At 44.0% G+C, this 23,022-nt stretch overlaps 1 pseudogene; it reads right to left on the bottom strand.

The window, feature by feature from the left end:
* Positions 1-21,967: 21,967 nt before the first annotated feature.
* LOC126420207 (5S ribosomal RNA) lies at positions 21,968-22,086 on the bottom strand (annotated as a pseudogene).
* Positions 22,087-23,022: the final 936 nt, after the last annotated feature.

Raw genomic sequence — 23,022 nt, forward strand, 5'->3', positions numbered from 1 at the left:
TTGCACCAAGTGCACAAGAATTCATTGTATTTTGAAGGTCGTATCTTCAACTGCAGATGAAGTAACAAAATGCGTGTATGTGGTTTGAGAAGGTCGACGGTTTGTGGAGGCGGCTCATGTTTACGAATTTAGTTGAGAGTCTGCACTTTCGCCCAAGAAGGCGCGTGCCGTGGAGCTGAGCATTGAAATCGTAGCTGAGTATGAAGTGTGATAAATGCCATTGTCAACTGATTTATCGGCTGGTAATAGCACAGTGCTATTTTGCACCAAATGCACAGGAATTCATTGTATTTTGAAGGTCGTATCTTCAACTGCAGATGAAGTAACAAAATGCGTGTATGTGGTTTGAGAAGGTCGACGGTTTGTGGAGGCGGCTCATGTTTACGAATTTAGTTGAGAGTCTGCACTATCGCCCAAGAAGGCGCGTGCCGTGGAGCTGAGCATTGAAATCGTAGCTGAGTATGAAGTGTGATAAATGCCATTGTCAACTGATTTATCGGCTGGTAATAGCACAGTGCTATTTTGCACCAAGTGCACAGGAACTCAGTGTATTTTGAAGGTCGTATCTTCAACTGCAGATGAAGTAACAAAAAGCGTGTATGTGGTTTGAGAAGGTCGACGGTTTGTGGAGGCGGCTCATGTTTACGAATTTAGTTGAGAGTCTGCACTATCGCCCAAGAAGGCGCGTGCCGTGGAGCTGAGCATTGAAATCGTAGCTGAGTATGAAGTGTGGCAAATGCCATTGTCAACTGATTTATCGCCTGGTAATGGCACAGTGCTATTTTGCACCAAGTGCACAAGAATTCATTGTATTTTGAAGGTCGTATCTTCAACTGCAGATGAAGTAACAAAATGCGTGTATGTGGTTTGAGAAGGTCGACGGTTTGTGGAGGCGGCTCATGTTTACGAATTTAGTTGAGAGTCTGCACTATCGCCCAAGAAGGCGCGTGCCGTGGAGCTGAGCATTGAAATCGTAGCTGAGTATGAAGTGTGATAAATGCCATTGTCAACTGATTTATCGGCTGGTAATAGCACAGTGCTATTTTGCACCAAGTGCACAGGAATTCAGTGTATTTTGAAGGTCGTATCTTCAACTGCAGATGAAGTAACAAAATGCGTGTATGTGGTTTGAGAAGGTCGACGGTTTGTGGAGGCGGCTCATGTTTACGAATTTAGTTGAGAGTCTGCACTATCGCCCAAGAAGGCGCGTGCCGTGGAGCTGAGCATTGAAATCGTAGCTGAGTATGAAGTGTGATAAATGCCATTGTCAACTGATTTATCGGCTGGTAATAGCACAGTGCTATTTTGCACCAAGTGCACAGGAATTCAGTGTATTTTGAAGGTCGTATCTTCAACTGCAGATGAAGTAACAAAATGCGTGTATGTGGTTTGAGAAGGTCGACGGTTTGTGGAGGCGGCTCATGTTTACGAATTTAGTTGAGAGTCTGCACTATCGCCCAAGAAGGCGCGTGCCGTGGAGCTGAGCATTGAAATCGTAGCTGAGTATGAAGTGTGATAAATGCCATTGTCAACTGATTTATCGCCTGGTAATGGCACAGTGCTATTTTGCACCAAGTGCACAAGAATTCATTGTATTTTGAAGGTCGTATCTTCAACTGCAGATGAAGTAACAAAATGCGTGTATGTGGTTTGAGAAGGTCGACGGTTTGTGGAGGCGGCTCATGTTTACGAATTTAGTTGAGAGTCTGCACTATCGCCCAAGAAGGCGCGTGCCGTGGAGCTGAGCATTGAAATCGTAGCTGAGTATGAAGTGTGATAAATGCCATTGTCAACTGATTTATCGGCTGGTAATAGCACAGTGCTATTTTGCACCAAGTGCACAGGAATTCATTGTATTTTGAAGGTCGTATCTTCAACTGCAGATGAAGTAACAAAATGCGTGTATGTGGTTTGAGAAGGTCGACGGTTTGTGGAGGCGGCTCATGTTTACGAATTTAGTTGAGAGTCTGCACTATCGCCCAAGAAGGCGCGTGCCGTGGAGCTGAGCATTGAAATCGTAGCTGAGTATGAAGTGTGATAAATGCCATTGTCAACTGATTTATCGGCTGGTAATAGCACAGTGCTATTTTGCACCAAGTGCACAGGAATTCAGTGTATTTTGAAGGTCGTATCTTCAACTGCAGATGAAGTAACAAAATGCGTGTATGTGGTTTGAGAAGGTCGACGGTTCGTGGAGGCGGCTCATGTGTTACGAATTTAGTTGAGAGTCTGCACTATCACCGAAGAAGACACGTGCCGTGGAGCTGAGCATTGAAATCGTAGCTGAGTATGAAGTGTGATAAATGCCATTGTCAACTGATTTATCGCCTGGTAATGGCACAGTGCTATTTTGCACCAAGTGCACAAGAATTCATTGTATTTTGAAGGTCGTATCTTCAACTGCAGATGAAGTAACAAAATGCGTGTATGTGGTTTGAGAAGGTCGACGGTTTGTGGAGGCGGCTCATGTTTACGAATTTAGTTGAGAGTCTGCACTATCGCCCAAGAAGGCGCGTGCCGTGGAGCTGAGCATTGAAATCGTAGCTGAGTATGAAGTGTGATAAATGCCATTGTCAACTGATTTATCGGCTGGTAATAGCACAGTGCTATTTTGCACCAAGTGCACAGGAATTCATTGTATTTTGAAGGTCGTATCTTCAACTGCAGATGAAGTAACAAAATGCGTGTATGTGGTTTGAGAAGGTCGACGGTTTGTGGAGGCGGCTCATGTTTACGAATTTAGTTGAGAGTCTGCACTATCGCCCAAGAAGGCGCGTGCCGTGGAGCTGAGCATTGAAATCGTAGCTGAGTATGAAGTGTGATAAATGCCATTGTCAACTGATTTATCGGCTGGTAATAGCACAGTGCTATTTTGCACCAAGTGCACAGGAATTCATTGTATTTTGAAGGTCGTATCTTCAACTGCAGATGAAGTAACAAAATGCGTGTATGTGGTTTGAGAAGGTCGACGGTTTGTGGAGGCGGCTCATGTGTTACGAATTTAGTTGAGAGTCTGCACTATCGCCCAAGAAGACGCGTGCCGTGGAGCTGAGCATTGAAATCGTAGCTGAGTATGAAGTGTGATAAATGCCATTGTCAACTGATTTATCGGCTCTATGTATCTAAGCTCGCACTGATTTAATGTTATCATTTTCAGTATGAGTAATTCTAATTTATTTCTTTTCAGGTACGCTGAGTCCCACATCTCTCTACTTCTGTAAAAATTGAAATATCGTAGCAGAATCCTGGTAAGTAACAAATATGAAAATATTTAAAGAAAGCGGAATTCTGTAGAAGGATCGAGGTTACGAATTACGGTGATTTTTTACCGTGTTTGTTCTCTTTATCATATATTAAAACCATGTACAGTTGCCTCACTAAGTACATTATTTTTTATTTAAATAATGAAAAACTGCACCACTCATGTTTTCCTGCAACGCGTTTAGATAATTTATTCTCATTTTCAAGCTTGCATTTGTTTATACGAATATTTTGGTGGAGTTTGCGTGTGTGTTTCTCGCCTCTCTTGCATTGCAGATGTCATATTGAGGTTATACCGCAATCGAAAAATCAGAGAAAATGAATATTTTAGTGCTTTTATATGCTAATGTTAGAAATAGTAATTTTGTTTGTCTACTAACAAGTATTGTGCCTCCTGCTTTACGCAGAACGTCACACACACGCAGATCTTCATTTATTCTGGTTCTGTAGTCATAACATGTTACAAAGATGTTAGACGCTGTTGTTTCACAAAGACTTTGCACACAGTCGGAGGTGTTACAATGTTTCTGGATTATATTATGCATATAAAACTGTCAGTTATAAAATTTATTTTCCACTATCGATTGCATTTTTTACATATGATGAAAAGTAATAAAAATGGAATCAATAATTCAGCAGTCAATAACGGTAAAAATAAACATAATGTTTGTGAAACCATAGCGTCCTAATACCTTTGCAGCATGTTTTGATTACATAAACAAACAGTGTGAGTGATGATTTGCGTTTGTGTGACATTCTGTGTGAAACCTATAAGCAGACAAAGAAAAATAATACTTCTAAGACTAACATATAAAAATACCCCAAGATTCATTTTGTCCGATTTTCCGAGTGCAGTATAACGTCAAAAAGACATCTAAAATGCGAGAGAGACGGAAAATCACACACGCAGTCACCACCAAAAACATCCGTGTAAGCAAAGGCACTAGAAAATGAGAATAAATTCTCGAAACGCTTGTGCTAAGCATGAAAAACATAAGTAACAGGTGCATTTTTCCATTATTAACATCGTGAATGACGCATTTGCAGGCTGTTCTAAAACATCGATTATGATGAACAAAATTATTTTATTTTGTCTATTGCAAACTGCACTAGGCCAGACTATGGCAATATTCTTGTGCCATTCAACAACGAACCGACTTCCGTAAGTGTCACGTAAGAAAAGCGGGAAAATAAGGTTTAATGCCCCATCGACGGCGAGGTTTCCAGAGATTTAGCACGATCTCAGACTTTAGAAGGAAACAGGCAGTAACCCTGTCAAAGGAACAACCGTTGTATTTCCTTCAAGCGAGTTAGGAAAACCACGAAACTGAAATCTCCTTGGTCGAACAGGGACTTGACCCTTTCATCCTCCCGAAAGCGAATCTGGTGTCTAGCGTGTTACCACTGCCTTAGTTACTTCCTGATGTGACCGACATAACGTGCTATACCTAAAGGTCCAGAACCTGAGCGTAATCTCTTGAAAACGATAATCGAAGAGGAAGGACGAGCACTAACTGTAAATAGCGGCAAAAAATTTCGAGAAAGGCCGGAGTTGTTCAATCCGTTTAGCGATAGACTGCACCCTCTGAGATTCACCTATGTTTAGTTTTCAGGCCTATCGAGCCCCACCAGTAGATTCTCTCATCCACAACTCGGGTGGATATGTTTTTGGCAGAATTCACTACCAGGCGGTAGGAATATACCAGTAATGAGAAACGAATAGAGGGTGATTATAATTAAAGTTAAACTTTCAGATCGCTGTAGAAATAATACCAGTGGTCAGAATGACATCAAATTGCAACGGAATATTATCAGAGAAGGGGGAAATCGTATGGCAGAAGAAAAATAAATAATTACAAAATGTAGCAATAGTGGCGTTGTAAGAATCATAATTTAATAGTGGTCGACTACAAATGACAAATGGATCATACAACAGTGCCTAAGGTGTACGTTTGAAGTTAAACAAACTGTACTACTCAGTGTGCATGGGTGTACAGGAGTGATACTGTTAGTTACATAAGCCCATCCACCACGGCAAGGTCATATCACATCGCATGGGAAAGACCGGTTTTTAATTGTACTGAGACCAAGAACAGTATGAAAAGCATCAGTCAAAATCAAATCGTATTATTAATTTCTGTGTGACTGGCGCAAGACGTGGTCAATATGCTCTCCATAGTTTTCTGCAACAAGTTGAAATGGAGAAACAGGATGTTTCATAACTGATGAAGTGTTTCTGGGGTCACGTTCAGAATACGTTGCGCCATGCTTGCCTTCAATGCAGCTAAGTTTTCAATCGGAACACTGAACACAACATCTTTCAGATAGCCCCACAGCCAGAAGTCACACGGATTAAGATCAGGTGATCGGGACGGCCAGGCTGTAGGGGACTGGTGGCTGATAATTCTAGCATTTACGAAATGGCGCTTCAGCAACTGCTTAACTGGATTTGCAATGCGAACAGGTGTGTCATCTGGCATAAGAATGATCCCATCCAGACGGCAGCTGTGGCCGAGCGGTTATAGGTGCTTCAGTCCGGAACTACGCTGCTGCTACGGTCGCAGGTTCGAATCCTGCCTCGGGCATGGATGTGTGTGATGTCCTTAGGTTAGTTAGGTTTAAGTAGTTCTAAGTGTAGGGGACTGACGACCTCGGATATTAAGTCCCATAGTGCTTAGAGCCATTTGAACCATTTGATACCATCCACACATCCACGCTGTTGGAGAGCTGGAATGATGTGTTTGCGCAGAAGACACCCACAGCGCTTACCAGTGACGGTACAGGTAACAGGACCGGACGCACCTGTCACTTCGAAAAAACATGCCCCTATGATGCCGTAATCCTGTATCCCAAAGTGACCTTTTCAGGATGAAGTGGTACTGGTTGATTTGCATGTGAATTTTCCGTTGCCGATATTCGTCAATTCTGTGTATTGATGTAGCCTGTCAGATGGAAGTGGGCTTCGTCTGTCCGCAAAATCTTCCACGGCCCATCATTGTCCACTTCCATGCGAGCGAGAAATTCTAAAGCTAGGGCCTCTCTTGCTGGTATGTCAACAGGAAGCAACTCGTGCAAATGGGTAATTTTGAATGGATAGGATTTTAAGCACCGTGCTCACGGGTATATCCAATGTTCGGGCAATTCTCCGTGCGCTACACATTCGCACACCACCACTCGTCTCCTGCGTTGTTGTGGCCCTGCTTCCACTGACGTCGAATCAATTCGTTTCCTCCCTCTACCAGGATGAACATCAAAAGAACTCGTCTTTTCGAATTTCCCAATCATTTTCTCCAAACCGACGACAGTCATCGGACCAACGCCTTTTTTCAAACATTTCAGTGTCCGGAACATCTGCAGAGTGACTTGTGCACAATCATCATTCTTGTAATACAGATTATTGAGACAGTCATGGCGAACGTCGCAGACGCGAAAGGAGGAAAAGTCGTGTACCCGGCGTGTTTATACCAGCTTCAATGGTTCGTGGACATGACAGGTTTTTTTCATTTACATATTTTGACACATACAGCGCCATCTATTGATCAATTTTCACACTATTTTTTTCTTCTGCCATACATTTTGCCCCTTCTCCAATAATATTCCGTTGGAACTTGACGTCATTCTGACGAGTGGTGTTATTTCTACAGCGTTTTGAACGTTTAACTTTAATTAGAATCAGCCTGTATAAACGCAGTTTATTAAAAACTCGGAAACACACTGCAGTTCTTGGTCAAGTCAGAGATATTGCATTCCTCGCTTGATAGTACTGCTCATCGGTATCGATATCCTCATATGTTTAGTGTTGCCTCGTTTTGCACTGTCCCGCATCTCGTGGTCGTGCGGTAGCGTTCTCGCTTCCCACGCCCGGGTTCCCGGGTTCGATTCCTGGCGGGGTCAGGGATTTTCTCTGCCTCGTGATGGCTGGGTGTTGTGTGCTGTCCTTAGGTTAGTTAGTAGTTAGTAGTTGTAGGGGACTGATGACCATAGATGTTAAGTCCCATAGTGCTCAGAGCCATTTGAACCATTTTTTTGCACTGTCTAGGGTTGCATGCCCAAGACTACATTTGACGTTTGAAATGATATTGATAACTGAGAAACAAACAAAAAATTTTTATATGTTTGTTTGTTATTATTCAGCGCAAAATAAAAACTTGTTGCTCCATTTCAATATTGTTGTCGACACACTTACAACCGCATTACTTCACCAGAATCGAAGGCGCCCAGTGTCTGCTGAGGCTGTCGCTCTCAGTAGCTGTAACTCACTGAAAAAGTTCTGCCACGACTGCCCACAGCTGGCGCCTTTCAGCTGACGCAGCTGGTTTCACATGGAGATGGTAGGCTATAGCGCGCAATAGCAGAATTTATTTGATAAATGTTAAGATTACACATATCAAAGGATAACATTTGATGCGTATGTTACTAATCTCAGCTATCATTTTGCTATCGATGTATCAATTTACCGATATCACTTTAAAAAATCATATTTTAGATGAAACAATATATCGTACATCGAACGTGATACTAAATAGTACCGCGTTGTCATGTCGGACTTCATGGGGTTAGTTTACAGCTGCTGTCTCCCACAAATCTTTTATGCCGCTGATAGTAATAAGTGTTTCTAACTCCCAGTAAATAATAGTAATAGAGGAGACAACTTCTGAAAAGGAAATGCGAAATTTTTAAACACATGGAGAAAGTTCTGCATAGTCACATGGAATTACTGTGCGCCTGCAGATACGCAACGTGATAAACAGTTACATATGGTTTGACGATCAGCAGGTGTATGAAATATTATCCCAAACTATTCGGTGAATGTGAATTTTATGACATCAGCTGCATTGGGTGTAGATGTGTTACTGCATTGTCACATTTGAAAATTTGTGCCGTATCGCAACTCGAACTCGAATTTCTCGTTTATTGCGAGTGCTCACCTTAAGGCCAGGTTCTCATTCATATGTGCCAAAAATAGGCAGAGTTTGGAACTTTTTTTTGAGACAATGAAAAGACATACAAAGATCTGATTGGAGATTATGACTGCACTTACTTTGAACGTCATTATACATTTTCAATAAAAAACGAAATGGCGCCTGTAGTTATGGTTTGATCAAGGGCCTGTGGTTTGAAGTACGCAGACAGCGTGCAATGTAGCCTCGCAGGAGTTATCTGAAATCAAAAATGGGTAGCATCAGTCGATACTACATTAAATTCATAGGAGATTATACCTAACCACAATGAAATACCCTTAAATTTAACGATATTTTGCGAACACTCACTTTGAAATCCATTTTTGGGGGTTTGTTTCACTCTTTATGGCTTTACACAAAATAGTTGATACTAACAAATTTCATATATTATACCTATAAGCTCCCAAGAGAAGTGTTTACTTTTCGGGGAACAAAGGTAGATGTTAATAGATTTAATCGTTTTTATTTTATACTGCACACATTTTTGAAACATCGTTTCTCGAGAGAAACCAGTTTAAAGTTTAGGGAAAACTTTTCTATGAGTTATTAGTTCAATTTGCATAAATCTACATGTTATTATAGATTTATGATCTCGCTCAATACAAATCTGAAGTTAAGTTTTCAAAACTCAAAATGGCTAATCGAATATGGCGGACCAGACATGGCGTTGTGATCAATTTTGACCAAAATTTGACCAAAAAAATGTTTTTGGAACCTACGTTTAGTGTGCTGTTCCAGGATCGTATATCAACCGTTCCTCTAACTCGAGTTGTTCCTGGAGAGCAATTCCCTCGTTCTTCTTGGCGAGAAAAACTGATCTGGCTTAGCTGGGTATGCTGCTTTCGGTATCCACTACACGTTGTCCGTCAGCTTTTTCGGCGAATATGTTTGCATGCATAATGCTACACTACTGGCCATTAAAATTGCTACACCAAGAAGGAATGCAAATGACAAATGGCTATTCATTGGACAAATATATTATACTAGAACTGGCATGTGATTACATTTTCACGCAATTTGGGTGCATAGATCCTGATGAATCAGTACCCAGAACAACCACCACCCGCCGTAATAACGGTCTTGATACGCCTGGGCATTGAGTCAAACAGAGCTTGGACGGTGTGTACAGGTACAGCTGCCGCACATGCAGTTTCAACACGATACCACAGTTCATCAAGAGTAGTGACTGGCGTATTGTGACGAGCAAGTTCCTCCGCCATCATTGACAAGACGTTTTCATTTGTTGAGAGATCTGGAGAATGTGCTGGCCAGGGTAACAGTCGAACATTATCTGTATCCAGAAAGGCCGGTTCACGACCTGAAACATGCGGTCTGCATTATTCTGTAGGGTTTTGCAGGGATCGAATGAAGGGTAGAGCCACGGGTCGTAACAGATCTGAAATGTAGCTTCCACGGTTCCGTCAATGCGAACAAGAGGTCATCGAGACCCGTAACCAATGGCACCCCATACCATCACGCTGGGTGATACGCCAGTATGGCGATTACGAATACACGCTTCCAATGTGCGTTCACCGCGATGTCGCCAAACACGGATGCGACCATCATGATGCTGTAAATAGAATCTGGATTCATCCGAAAAAAAGACGTTTTCCCATTCGTGCACCCAGGTTCGTCGTTGAGTACACCATCGCAGGCGCTCCTGTCTGTGATGCAGCGTCAAGGGTAACCGGAGCCATGGTCTCCGGGCTGATAGTCCATGATGCTGCAAACGTCGTCGAACTGTTCGTGGAGACGGTTGTTGTCTTGCAAACGTCCCCATCTGTCGACTCAGGGGTCGAGACGTGGCTGCACGATCCGTTACAGCCATGCGGATAAGATGCCTGTCATCTCGACTGCTAGTGATAGGAGGCCGTTGGGATCCAGCACGGCGGTCCGTATTACCCTCCTGAACCCACCGATTCCATATTCTGCTAACAGTCATTGGATTTCGACCAACGCGAACAGCAACAATGTCGCGATACGATAAACCGCAATCGCGATAGGCTACAATCCGACCTTTATCAAAGTCGGAAACGTGATGGTTCGCATTTCTCCTCCTTACACGAGGCATCACAACAACGTTTCACCAGGCAACGCCGGTCAACTGCTGCTTGTGTATGAGAAATCGGTTGGAAACTTTCCTCATGTGAGCATGTTGTAGGTGTCGCCACCGGCGCCAACCTTGTGTGAATGCTCTGAAAAGCTAATCATTAGCATATCACAGCATCTTCTTCCTGTCGGTTAAATTTCGCGTCTGTAGCACGTCATCTTCGTGGTGTAGCAATTTTGATGGCCAGTAGTGTACATAAATCTTTTTTTGACCGTGCGCCACGGCACGACAAGTTTTCTACCTGAGCCAGGCGCCTCCGGGTGTGAGCGTCCCATGGCGGCCGCCACGCGGCTTCGAACGATGGGCTGTAGAAACTTTTGTAACGCACAAATTAAAAAAATGTTTTTAACCCAACATTATAGACATTTATACGTTTCCTAAATGCAATAAAAAGTAGAATTTTCGACCATTTTGAATGGGAAGCCGGTCTTAACCTTTCCGCCTGTCCGTGCACACTGTCCGGTCCAGTCCAGATCTCCATTTCTGTCTGGCCAGTTCCTAATACCGTAGTCTTACGTACGTCTCCCTAAAGTAACAGATTCTGAAAGTGGGCTGCTGCCGTTATACCAACAGCACTGACTTCAATGGAGAGTGCATACTTATTGCCGTTGGTCACATCACAAATTGTGCCCGTATTCAGTTCTTGTAACGTGACTTAGAAAGTTGGAGAGACGCTCTCTTCACTAGTATGCGGTTATTTACCGTAGTACGTCCTGTGGTTTTCATGTAGTTGTCTCATGAAACCCCGGAGTGTCTTATGAATAATTCTGTGGATAATGTGGCGGTTTGTGTGTCAGAGAGTGTATTATGAAATTACGGTATACGTTTCTTTTCTTATGTAGTAATCAGCACGATCTGCTACACTCATTATAGCGACGTCTGCACAATACAGCCCCAGCACCGTAAGGTACACGGCACTGCTTATTGGTGATTTCTTTCTCTGTGAAAAGAAAAGCAACTGAACTGTGTATATGCCTCTCGACGAGCCTAAACGTCCGTTATCTTGTCTTTGCACTCGTTACGCGAAAATGTACGTCGACGGCAGCAGAATCATTATGCAGTCAGCCGAAAAATGGCGTTTCTGTATATTCTGTCAGCAGCGTTTCGGGAAAGGAACGTTGTCTTTCCCTCAGGCATTCCTATTTGAGAACACGGAGCGTTCCCGGTGTACTTTCCTGTTAATCGATCATGCTGATTGCAAATCAAACAGCACGTGTCTGAATTGTTTCCACGTCTTGTTTTTAAAAAAAATGTTCAAATGTGTGTAAAATCTTATGGGACTTAACAGCTAATGTCATCAGTCCCGAAGCTTACACAATACGTAACCTAAATTATCCTAAGGACAAACACACACACACCCATGCCCGAGGGAGGACTCGAACCTCCACCGGGACCAGTCGCACAGTCCATGACGTCTTCTTTTAATCCGAGCTCTTAAATAAACGTAAATGTCGTGTGAGTAGGACCTCCCGTCGGGTAGACCGATCGCCGGGTGCAAGTCTTGAGTTGACGCCACTTAAGCGACTTGCGCGTCGATGGTGATGAGATGATGATGATTAGGACAACACTACACCCAGTTCCTGAGCGGAGAAAATCTCCCACCCAGCCGGGAATCGAACCAGGGCCCTGAGGACTGCCATTCCCTCGCGCTGACCACGGGGGCGGACATCCGGGCACGTAGGGATCTGAAGTACTCAAGAATGGGTCTCACAAGTGCTGTACACGCTGTCTGCTTCAGAGACGACCTGCACCTTCGTACAATTCTGCCAATAAACCGAAGATTACTATGCGCTTCCCCTACTACCGACCTTACATGCTCGATCCATTTCACATCGCTTTGCAACGTTATGCCCAGACATTTAATCGGCGTGATTGTGCCAAGCAGCAGACTACTAATGCTGTATTCTAAGAGTAGAGGGTTGTTTTTCCCACTGATCTGCGTTATTGTGAGGATATTTCTACATTTAAAGCAAGCTTCCATTCATAACGCCAAACAGATATTCTGTGTAAGTCGTCCCGTATACTTCTAATGTCACTCAGCAACGCCACGCGGGATTAGCCGAGCGGTCTCAGGCGCTGCAGTCATGGACTGTGCGGCTGATCCTGGCGGAGGTTCGGGTCCTCCCTCGGGCATGGGTGTGTGTGTGTTTGTCCTGAGGATAATTTAGGTTAAGTAGTGTGTAAGCTTAGGGACTGATGAGGGGTTGGGTTGTGTTGTTTGGGGGGAAGAGACCAAACTGCGAGGTCATCGGTCTCATCGCATTAGGGAAGGATGGGAAGGGAAGTCGGCCGTGCCCTTTCAAAGGAACCATCCCGGCATTTGCCCGGAGCGATTTAGGGAAATCACGGAAAACCTAAATCAGGATGGCCGGACGCGGGATTGAACCGTCGTCCTCCCGAATGCGAGTCCAGTGGGGACTGATGACCTTAGCAGTTAAGTCCCATAAGATTTCACACACATTTGAACATTTTTCACTCAACAACGACACTTTCCAATGCACTACAGCGTAATCTGCTCAGTCGGAGATTCCTGCTCACTCCATCCATCATCTGTAGACCCAAGACGGCAAACCTCACATATCATGCCAAATAAATAAATGTCCCACTACTTACATCTTTTCATGGAGCGACCAAGGGACAAAAAATGATTGAAATGGCTCTAAGCACTGTGGGACTTACCATCTGAGGTCATCAGTCCCCTACAACTTAGAACTACGTAAAACTAACTAACCTAAGGACATCACACACATCCATGCCCGAGGAAGGATTCGAACCTGCGACCGTAGCAGCAGCGCGGTTCCGGACTAAAGCGCCTAGAATCGCTCGGCCACAGCGGTCGGCGACCAAGGGACAGACCACTAGTCTCGCTTCGGGCAACGATTTATCACCTAGTGAAGTTAAGTTAGTTTTCCAGTTTCATAACGTGTAATTCTATCAGTCCCTGCTCGCGACGAATCTGGAGCGGGGCACGTTCGCCTGGACGTGCGCGCTGCTCCCTTCCGGAAACACCCCACCCGACTTCGTCTGCACATCGCAGCAACGCGCTGTAATGTACGCCGCAGTGTGGGTGCGCCGGGATGCGAGCGGCGCCGCGCCTCGCCTCGCTCTTTGCACCGGCGTGCAGCGCCCCCATTGTGGAGGAGTAATGGCGGCGACATTAGCCCTCGCGGCGCGCAGTGCTTCGCACTCGCGGCTGAAGCCGAGCTGGGGCTCGCAACCGGGACCGCCACTCGGCGCCGGGAGCGCCGCCATTCGGCAGCGGCCGCGGGCGGAACAATGCGCAGCCCTAATTAGGCGACGAGACGCGAATGTGGCGCGCAGCCACTCCCCACTCCTCCCCAGATGAGCGCTGTCAGGCCACGGGGCGAAAGCGATGCGCACACAATGGGCCGATGTTCCGTGTCGTCGGGGTGGCGCACCTGCTGCCGCGTCACGTGAATACTTGCCGTGCTGTCACTTCGCAATTGTTGACGGGCAATGCATCGCTTGCTGATTAAAACGCGACATTCCTTTCACCTGCGTCCCATTGCTCCGAATGAGCGTTCGGAGCTGTAACTCACGAGATCAGTCTACAAATTGTCCCCAGGCAGTGTCAGGGGAAACTGACGTGGTTGTCAAATGTTAGCTTCCGCCGCCGCTCCAGGTGCTATACCTCTGGATATTGTTGTTGTGAATTTCAGTCCGAAGGTTGGCTTGGTGTAGGAATGGCGGTTATTGCTGAAACAACTGGTTCTCGATTATATCGGTACTGTTCAACGACAGTTTAACCTAGCCATTAAAACCGCTCAGAATAACTGGTTTCTGAAATAATCGGTTTTTATTGCTATTATTTCCTGCAATAAACGCAGAAACCGAAGAAAGATTGCAAAACTTTAGCGCTCTCAGTTTCAAGCATCATAGAATCAAAATATTATATTTAACAGGCAAATAAAAGAATATTTAGTGTCCGCCGTTCGCTGCTTTTCTAGTAAAGCAGTAAGTCGCTGATACTACAAAAAAGTCTTACGTCCTACTGATTCTAATTTTTTGAAACTTTGCTCAAAAATCATGTTTCAATAGGGGATCATACCACTGTTTGGGCATTAAGAATAATCAGCGCTGCTGGCCGCTGTGGCCGAGCATTTCTAGGCGCTTCAGTCAGGAACCGCGCGACCGCTACGGTCGCAGATTCGAATCCTGCCGCGGGCGTGGATGTGTGTGATGTCCTTAGGTTAGTTAGGTTTCAGTAGTTCTAAGTTGTAGGGAACTGATGACCTCAGATGTTAAGTCCCATAGTGCTCAGAGCCATTTGAACCATTTAATCAGCGCTAAGTCCAAGGCGCTGCAGTCACGGACTGTGCGGCTGGCCCCGGCGTAGGTTCGAGTCCTCCCTCGCGCATGGGTGTGTGTGTTTGCCCTTAGGATAATTTAGGTTAAGTAGTGTGTAAGCTTAGGGACTGATGACCTTAGCAGTTAAGTCCCATAAGATTTCACACACATTTGAACATTTTTTAGTCAGCGCTAAAGGGTAAAAATTGAGGCTGAATAAACACTGTGTTTCGTGTTAATTTTTTCATTTTCAAGTGCTACAAGCAGATAATGGGACATGTACACACTGGCAACAGATCATCTCTCTATTTCTATTGCATACTTTGAATGATTTTTATCAAGCTTTTAATTGCCTTCCCCTTTTATTATTTCATAGAAATAGTAGACAACTCCTTAGTCTTTTAAAGTAAATGATGCATCGTACTTTGGTAAAGATATTGCTGAACTGCAGTTGCAACCATTCTGCAGTACGACGGAGGCCTGGCGACGAAAGCGAGAAAATGCCGTATAGATCAGGATGGGGGAAATCTTGCACACTGCAGGTGCGCGCGTACCGTAAAACAAGACACACGGCAATAGGAACATTACTGTCTCAGCAATGCTGCATCAGTTCTTATGATTTGCGTGTTTGTTGCTCGTTTCAGTTAGTAAATAGCACCGATCACTTTTCCCATTTTGTGTAATAGCGCAATATTTCAAATCAATGCAAATTTAAGAAATAGAAATTACTGCTTTTTTAAAAAACAAAAAAAGACAAAAGGTTTATTTAAAAACGAGAAGTATTAGCACTGCGGTTCTAGGCGCTACAGTCTGGAACAGCGCGACCGCTACGGTCGCAGGTTCGAATCCTGCCTCGGGCATGGATGTGTGTGATGTCCTTATGTTAGTTAGGTTCAAGTAGTTCTAAGTTCTAGGGGACTGATCACCTCAGAAGTTAACTTCCATAGTGCTCAGAGCCATTTGAACCATCTTAGTACTGCTGCTATGGGTAGCTGATATTTCTGTTTTGTTCTCTGTTATTACTAAAAAATAAAAGAACGCCTCTTGTTGTCGAGACCAAACAAGTTTCAGCCGGTCGGTTCTTCCCATACCTAAAGGGGACGTTATGGACTTTCGCCGAACGATTTCATTCGTATTGACAGGGTGTTTAGATCTCGACTTGGACATACGTAAACAGGAAGGCGCAAACACAAACTGTTTCCTGGAAACCGAGTTGGAAAAGTTCAGGCGTGCTTATAGTATACTTTTCAGCGTCCTATAGTACCCATGGAGTCCGCAGTAGAACGAGTGAGCGCTTAAGTTTTATAAGAGCGGTGTCGTCGGACCGAATCTCGTTGCCAGTATTACTTTTTAGTGTGCTGTCTGCGCAACTAACCGACGCTATGCTTTGATATGCGTGGTGCGACACGAAATTGTGTGACGAACCAGCACCCATTTATGAAAAAAATGGTCAAATGGCTCTGAGCACTATGGGACTTAACTTCTAAGGTCATCAGTCCCCTAGAACTTAGAACTACTTAAACTTATCTAACCTAAGGACATCACACACATCAATGCCTGAGGGAGGATTCGAACCTGCGACCGTAGCGGTCGTGCGGTTCCAGACTGTAGCGCCTAGAACCGCTCGGCCACCCCGACCGGCGCACCCATTTATGAATGCAAACCAAAATTTTTTTTGCAATATACACGATGAGCAAATCACTCACATTCAAAAATTCTGTGTTCATTACAAGTGCTGTTATGTCGCAGTAATTATTGTTTCCCGTGTTTCTAAGATCAGTACCGTCCTGATTCGTGCAAGTGCTTCATTGGTCACATATTATATTAATCTTGTCGTAAATGTAGATACAGTAACATACATAAAATTACTGTAAAAGTTTGATTGAAACTTCTCCTGTATTCTTTTCTTATTTCCAAACTGCTTAAAAACAATTTCACTCTTTCTCAGGATAAATACTAGTAAACTAATAAATGAATCATTAAATATTTGTCATTCGCACAGTATAATAAATCTGTTGTTTTTATTACGGGAAACAAAAAAGAGTTATCGGCACTGAGAATCGATCCACGGACCTCGCTCTTACGGAACTATGTGTAAGCACTCACTTGCTCGGCGGCAGACTGCTGGAAGTTTTGCGACCCTGACTCGCTTTTCTAGAAATCGGTTGAGAGTTGCGTCTTCCTACTCACCTACGTTGAAGTCCAGGTCGTGACCTACACACCCCGTCATTGTGGATCAAATCGGTGAGGGAAAGTTCCTACGGTCCTCTTGTTAGTGTGGTCAAGGCTGGAACCTCCTCCACAATTTTTATCCTCCACACTTTTTTCCATTACCAAATTGACTATTGTAGTGTTGGATGAAGAGCCATCACTGTGTTTCTAGAGGAGGCCGAAATGCACGCGTTTAATTACACGCTGACTGGCGTGAGGTCTGGAACAGGACAATATCTTGAGAATTGCAAATAAAGTAAGTAGTTGATGTAATACTTAACTTTAATCCACAATTGTAGAACATCGCTCTTGATGATACATGCTTCATATAATAAATATCAATTGAATACGGCGCCTTGGTAGGTCGTAGCAAATGTAGCTGGAGGCTATGCTAACTATCGTCTCGGCAAATGAGAGCGTATCGGTCAGTGTAGCTTCGCTAGCAAAGTCGGCTGTACAACTGGGGCGAGTGCTAGTAAGTCTCTCTAGACCTGCCCTGTGGCGGCGCTCGGTCTGCTATCACTGACAGTGGCAACACGCGGGTCCGACGTATACTAATGGACCGCGGCCGATTTAAAGGCTACCACCTAGCAAGTGTGGTGTCTGGCGGTGACACCACAACTATTCTTTGACGCCTCACAATATGTCTTATCAACGAACCTGTCATAAATTTCTTTTCGCTCAGATTGGGTTCAGCATCTATTCATTACTGTTGCGAATTACCCATCTAATCTCCAGCATTCATCTGCAACATCACATTTCACGTTTTTCTTCTGTTCTTACCTGAACTGCCTATCGTCTGCGCTTCACGTCCGTACAAACCTACACTCCATATCTATTACCAAACGTCTAAAACAGTCTACCGCTCCTCCCTGCAAGTTGCCTATCTAACTGCTTTCAGGAGCAACGAAATTTTGATTTTTTAATACATTTTATAATTACTGGCCAAACTTAAAATTTAAAAGGCTGTCATAAGCTACTCGTTTGAGGTATGACCTTACGTTAAAGGGGCGATCTGAGGGGCCGCGCGGTTTGAGGCGCCGTGTCACGGACTGCGCGGCCCCTCCCGCCGGAGGTTCGAGTCCTCCCTCATGTTAGTGTAAGTAGTGTGTAAGACTAGGGACCGAGGACCTCAGCAGTTTGGCCCCTAAGGACTTCACACACATTTTTTACATTAAAGGTATTAAAGTTAAAATCTGTCTAATAGAAATCACTGAAGCTCACTTCGTTATAGGTATGGAAAGCTTCCTAAAGCCGGGAATAAGTTCAGCGGAATTTTTTTCAAAGGACCTAACCGTGAACAGAAAGAATATGTTAAATACATTTGGCCGTGAAGTGTTCATTGCTGTCTGAAGTGGTTCACCTTGTAGTGAAATTGAAGAAGATAGTTCCTGTGACTTACTATTAGTAGAAGTTATTCTTCGGAACCGGAAAAAATTAATAACTGGTTCGTTTTACCCACCCCCCGACTGAGATGGTGCAGTTGCTGAACAGTTAAAAAAAATTGAGTCCGAAATAGTACTGAATGCTCCCTCTGTAAATTATTTCGAACAATTTCTTCAGGAGCCCATTCGAAGTGTAAATGGTCACGAAAAGAAACTTGGTCTCTTACCAACAAATGATCCTGAGCAAACAGGGAGCATCATGACGTATACAGTGACCACAAGGCAGTTGTAACGAGGCTGATCACTCCAACATCCAAACACACCAAAAATAAACGCAGAGTACATCTATTTTAAAAAAGCAGAAAAAAATTCGCTTGGCGCCTTGTAAAAGACTGTCTCCACCTCTTCCAATCACACTACGTAAGCGTAGACCATCTATGGTTCGAATTCAAAGAAATAGTATCGAAATAAATTGAGAATGATATGCTACATAAATTAATAAGAGATGATACTGATTCTCCCCCCCCCCCCCCCACCATGATACCCAGTGTCACCGATTCAACGAAAAAGCATGTCAGATTAAAAAGAACACAAAAAATACTAAGTTTGGCGAAGTTTTACAGAAGCTCGAAATTTAGCGCGAGCTTTAATGCGAGATGCTTTTAATAGTTTCCATAACGAAGCGGTCTCTAAATCTGGAAAAAGGCCCAAGGAGATTCTGGCCATGTGTGAGGTACACTAGCGGTACGACACTATCAGTACCTTCATTGCGCAATAACAATGGTGATGCTACCGATGACTGTGCCAATAAAGCGGAGTTACTAAACGCGGCTTCCGAAACTCCATCGCCAATGAAGACGAAGTAAATATTCCAGAATTCGAATCTAGAACAAATGTCAACGAGAACAGTTTAGAAATGGCTTTCCTCTGTGTAGTGAAGCAGCTTAAATCTCTTAACAAAAACAAGTCCTACGGTCCAGACGGCATACTAGTCAGTGTCCATTCAGACTATGCTGATACAATAGCTCCATATCTAACAATAATATACAACCACTCGCTCCTCGAAAGATCCGCACCTAAGGACTGGAAAGTTGCACAGGTCACACCACTCCCCAAACAAAAGGAAATATCACTAACGTCGATTTGCAGTTGTATTTTGGAACATACACTGTGTTCCAACATTATGAGGTATCTCGAAGAAAACGATTTATTGACAAACAGTCAACACGCATTCAGAAAAGAAATCATTCTTACGAAACACAACTAGCTCTTCATTCTCATGAGGTAATGAGTGCTATCGACAGGGAACGTTAAACTGATTCCATATTTTTAGATTTTCGGAAGGCTTTCGACACCGTTTCTCACAAGCGTCTTTCAATCAAATTGCGAACCAATGGAGTATCGTCTCAGTTGTGTGAAACGTCACGGTTCACAGTAACTGACGGAAAGTCATCGAGTAAAACAGAAGTAATATTCGCTGTTCCCCAAGGAACTGTTACAGGCACTCTGATCTTCCTTATCTACATAAACGACGTAAGGGACAATCTGATCAGCCCTCTTAGGTTGCTTGCACATGATGCAGCCATTTACCTCTTGTAAAGCCACCAGATAAAAAAAGCAATCGCTATATGATTTAGAGAAGATATCTGCATTGTGGGAAAAATGACAATTGACTCTAAATAATCGGAATTGTGAAGTTATCTGTATGAGTAGTAAAAGAAAGCCGCTAAATATATATTACACGATAAATCACACAAATCTAAAAACTGTAAATTTTATTAAATGCTTAGGGATAACAATTACGAAAAACTTTAAGTGGAACGATCATATGGATAATGTGGGTGAAGCAAACTGAAGGCTGTGATTTATTGGTGGAACACTTCGAAAGTATAATACGTCCATTAAAGAGAGGTTTTGTACTGTTATGGGTTTGATGGAAGCCGCAACACCCTCTTCTGTAATGTTGCTGTGCAGTGAGGGATCCGCATCAAAGAGGCTGACGGACGACATCAAAAAACTTCCAAGAAGGGCAGCTTGTTTTGTGTTGTCGAGAAGTAGAGGCGAGAGTGCCACGGACATGATAAGCGAATTCGGGTGCTAATCGTTAAAACAAAGGTCTTTTTCGTTATGGCAGGACCCTCTCGTGAAATTTCAAACGCCAACTTTCCCCTCTCATTGCGAAAATATTCTGTTGGCGCTCACTTTGTACGTAGGCTGTTTAAGTTTTTATATTGGTAACGTCACGTAGCGCTCTGTATGAAAATCACTGGTCCGCAGCTCGTGGTCGTGCGGTTGCGTTCTCGCTTCCCACGCCCGGGTTCCCGGGTTCGATTCCCGGAGAGGTCAGGGATTTTCTCTGCCTCGTGATGACTGGGTGTTGTGTGATGTCCTTAGGTTAGTTAGGTTTAAGTAGTTCTAAGTTCTAGGGGACTGATGACCATAGAAGTTAAGTCCCATAGTGCTCAGAGCCATTTGAACCATTTTTTTTTTTTTGAAAATCACTGGCTGTACTCTGTGCAGTCTGTGGCTGACTTGCATTGTTGGAATATTTGCTATTGTAGTGTTGGGCAGTTGGATGTCAACAGCGCGTAGCGTTGCGCTGTTGGAGGTGAGCCGCCAGCAGTGGTGGATGTGGGGAGAGAGATGGCGGAGTTTTGAGAGCGGATGATATGGACGTGTGTCCATTAGAGAGAGTAAATTTGTAAGACTGGATGTCATGAACTGATATATATATATTATGACTTTTGAACACTATTAAGGTAAATACATTGTTTGTTCTCCATCAAAATCTTTCATTTGCTAACTATGCCTATCAGTAGTTAGTGCCTTCAGTAGTTAGAATCTCTTATTTAGCTGGCAGTATTGGCGCTCGCTGTATTGCAGTAGTTCGAGTAACGAAGATTATTGTGAGGTAAGTGGTTCATGAAAGGTATAGGTTTTTGTTAGTCAGGGCCATTCTTTCTTAGGGATTATTGAAAGTCAGAATGCGTTGCGCTAAAAATATTGTGTGTCAGTTTAGTGATGATCAGAATAAGTAAAGAGAGAAATGTCTGAGTACGTTCAGTTTTGCTCAGCTGTTTGAAAATCAAATAACGTAAGAGGTTTATCAGCACAGTAATTCATAAATTTTTCTATGGGGACGTTCCAACCTAAGTAGGTTCATCATGATAAAATAAGAGAAAACAGAACTCGCATAGAAAGATTTCAGGGATCATTTCCGCTGCGGGCCGTTCGAGAGTGGAACACTAGAGAAGTAGCTTGAGGGTGGATCTATGAACTTTCTGTCAGGCACTTGGCTGGCTCTGAGCACTATGGGACTTAACAGCTGTGGTCATCAGTCCCCTAGAACTAAGAACTACTTAAACCTAACTAACCTAAGGACATCACACACATCCATGCCCGAGGCAGGATTAGAACCTGCGACCGTAGCAGTCGCGCGGTTCCGGACTGCGCGCCTAGAACCGCGAGACCACCGCGGTGTCAGGCACTTAATTGTGAATTGCAAAGTAGTCATGTAGACGTAGATGAAAGGGTGATTCAGCTGCTCGTACTTATGGGTTTGATGGAAGCCGCAGCACCTTCAAAAACCACGTAGAAGATTTTCACATTCTCTCACTCGCGGATACGGAGGGGCATGTGGTCAGCGCACCGCTGTGCCGGCCGTTGTCAGTTTTGGTGACCGGCGCCGCTACTTGTCGTTCAGGTAGCTCCCCGACTGGCCCCACAATAGCTGCCAAGAGCACCCGGCAGACCCGGACGGTGACCCATCCAAGTGCTAGCCCAGCCCGACAGCGCTTAACTTCGGTGATCTGACGGGAACCGGTGTTACCACTGCGGCAAGGCCGTTGGCCGACCTGGCATCTGATTGTTAGAGAAACAGATGATGGCACTCTGGTTGCAAAGCCATTAATATGGATGATTTTCCGCTTTGGCATGCTTGACGGTTGAATATCGACTGTCTGTGAACCTGCCTCATAGCTCTGGCTCTCCATAGGGAAAATGCTTGCTTTTCTTCTCCGTGCTGCTCTTCAGTCACTTCTTTTACCGGATGAAACTCTTTTACCACTCACGAATACAGCCGAAATGATTTGGCTCAAAGAACTCTCAGTTCATTATTTGTTTCATGACGGCAGCCAGAGCGACTTTGATTTTTTGGTGTTTCTTCAGAATAGTCATACTTCTTTAATGCGCCATTAGAGATATCGTCAATATTAAGCCAGTTTTTTTGGGCAATGTCTTCATGGATCCTTTCTGCACGTGGGGTGTGCCGGGCATGAGAAGGTGAGTTCTTGTTTGTTCCAGAATTTGACTCATGGGATGTGCCAAGGAATACGTTTTCGAGAAGACGTTGGGGATCGGTGTGAACCCACACATCTCTCATTAGTACGCGGCGGCCGTTCTGTTTTGTTTCACTAGAAGTGAGTCCCTACGTCAATTTTTGTTGTTTGTTATTTTGATGAAGTTCGCAGATCCTGCATGAACCTGCTACATGTTGTAACCCTGATTAAATAAATGTTATACTGTTTATGGTTCCAATGATTCTGAGTACTGTAGGACTTAACATCTAAGGTCACCAGTCCCCTAGAACTTAGAACTACTTAAACCTAACTAACCTAAGGACATAACACACACCCATGCCCGAAGCAGGATTCGGACGTGCGACCGTAGCGGTCGCGCAGTTCCAGACTGAAACGCCTAGAACCGCTCGGCCACATCGGCCAGCATACTGTTTATGGAATTCTAATTAAATTCATCTGTATCAGTCATTTGTATCAATTTTAAATGT

The sequence above is a fragment of the Schistocerca serialis genome, chromosome 9 (genome assembly GCF_023864345.2).
Source record: "Schistocerca serialis cubense isolate TAMUIC-IGC-003099 chromosome 9, iqSchSeri2.2, whole genome shotgun sequence".
Lineage (NCBI taxonomy): Eukaryota > Metazoa > Arthropoda > Insecta > Orthoptera > Acrididae > Schistocerca > Schistocerca serialis.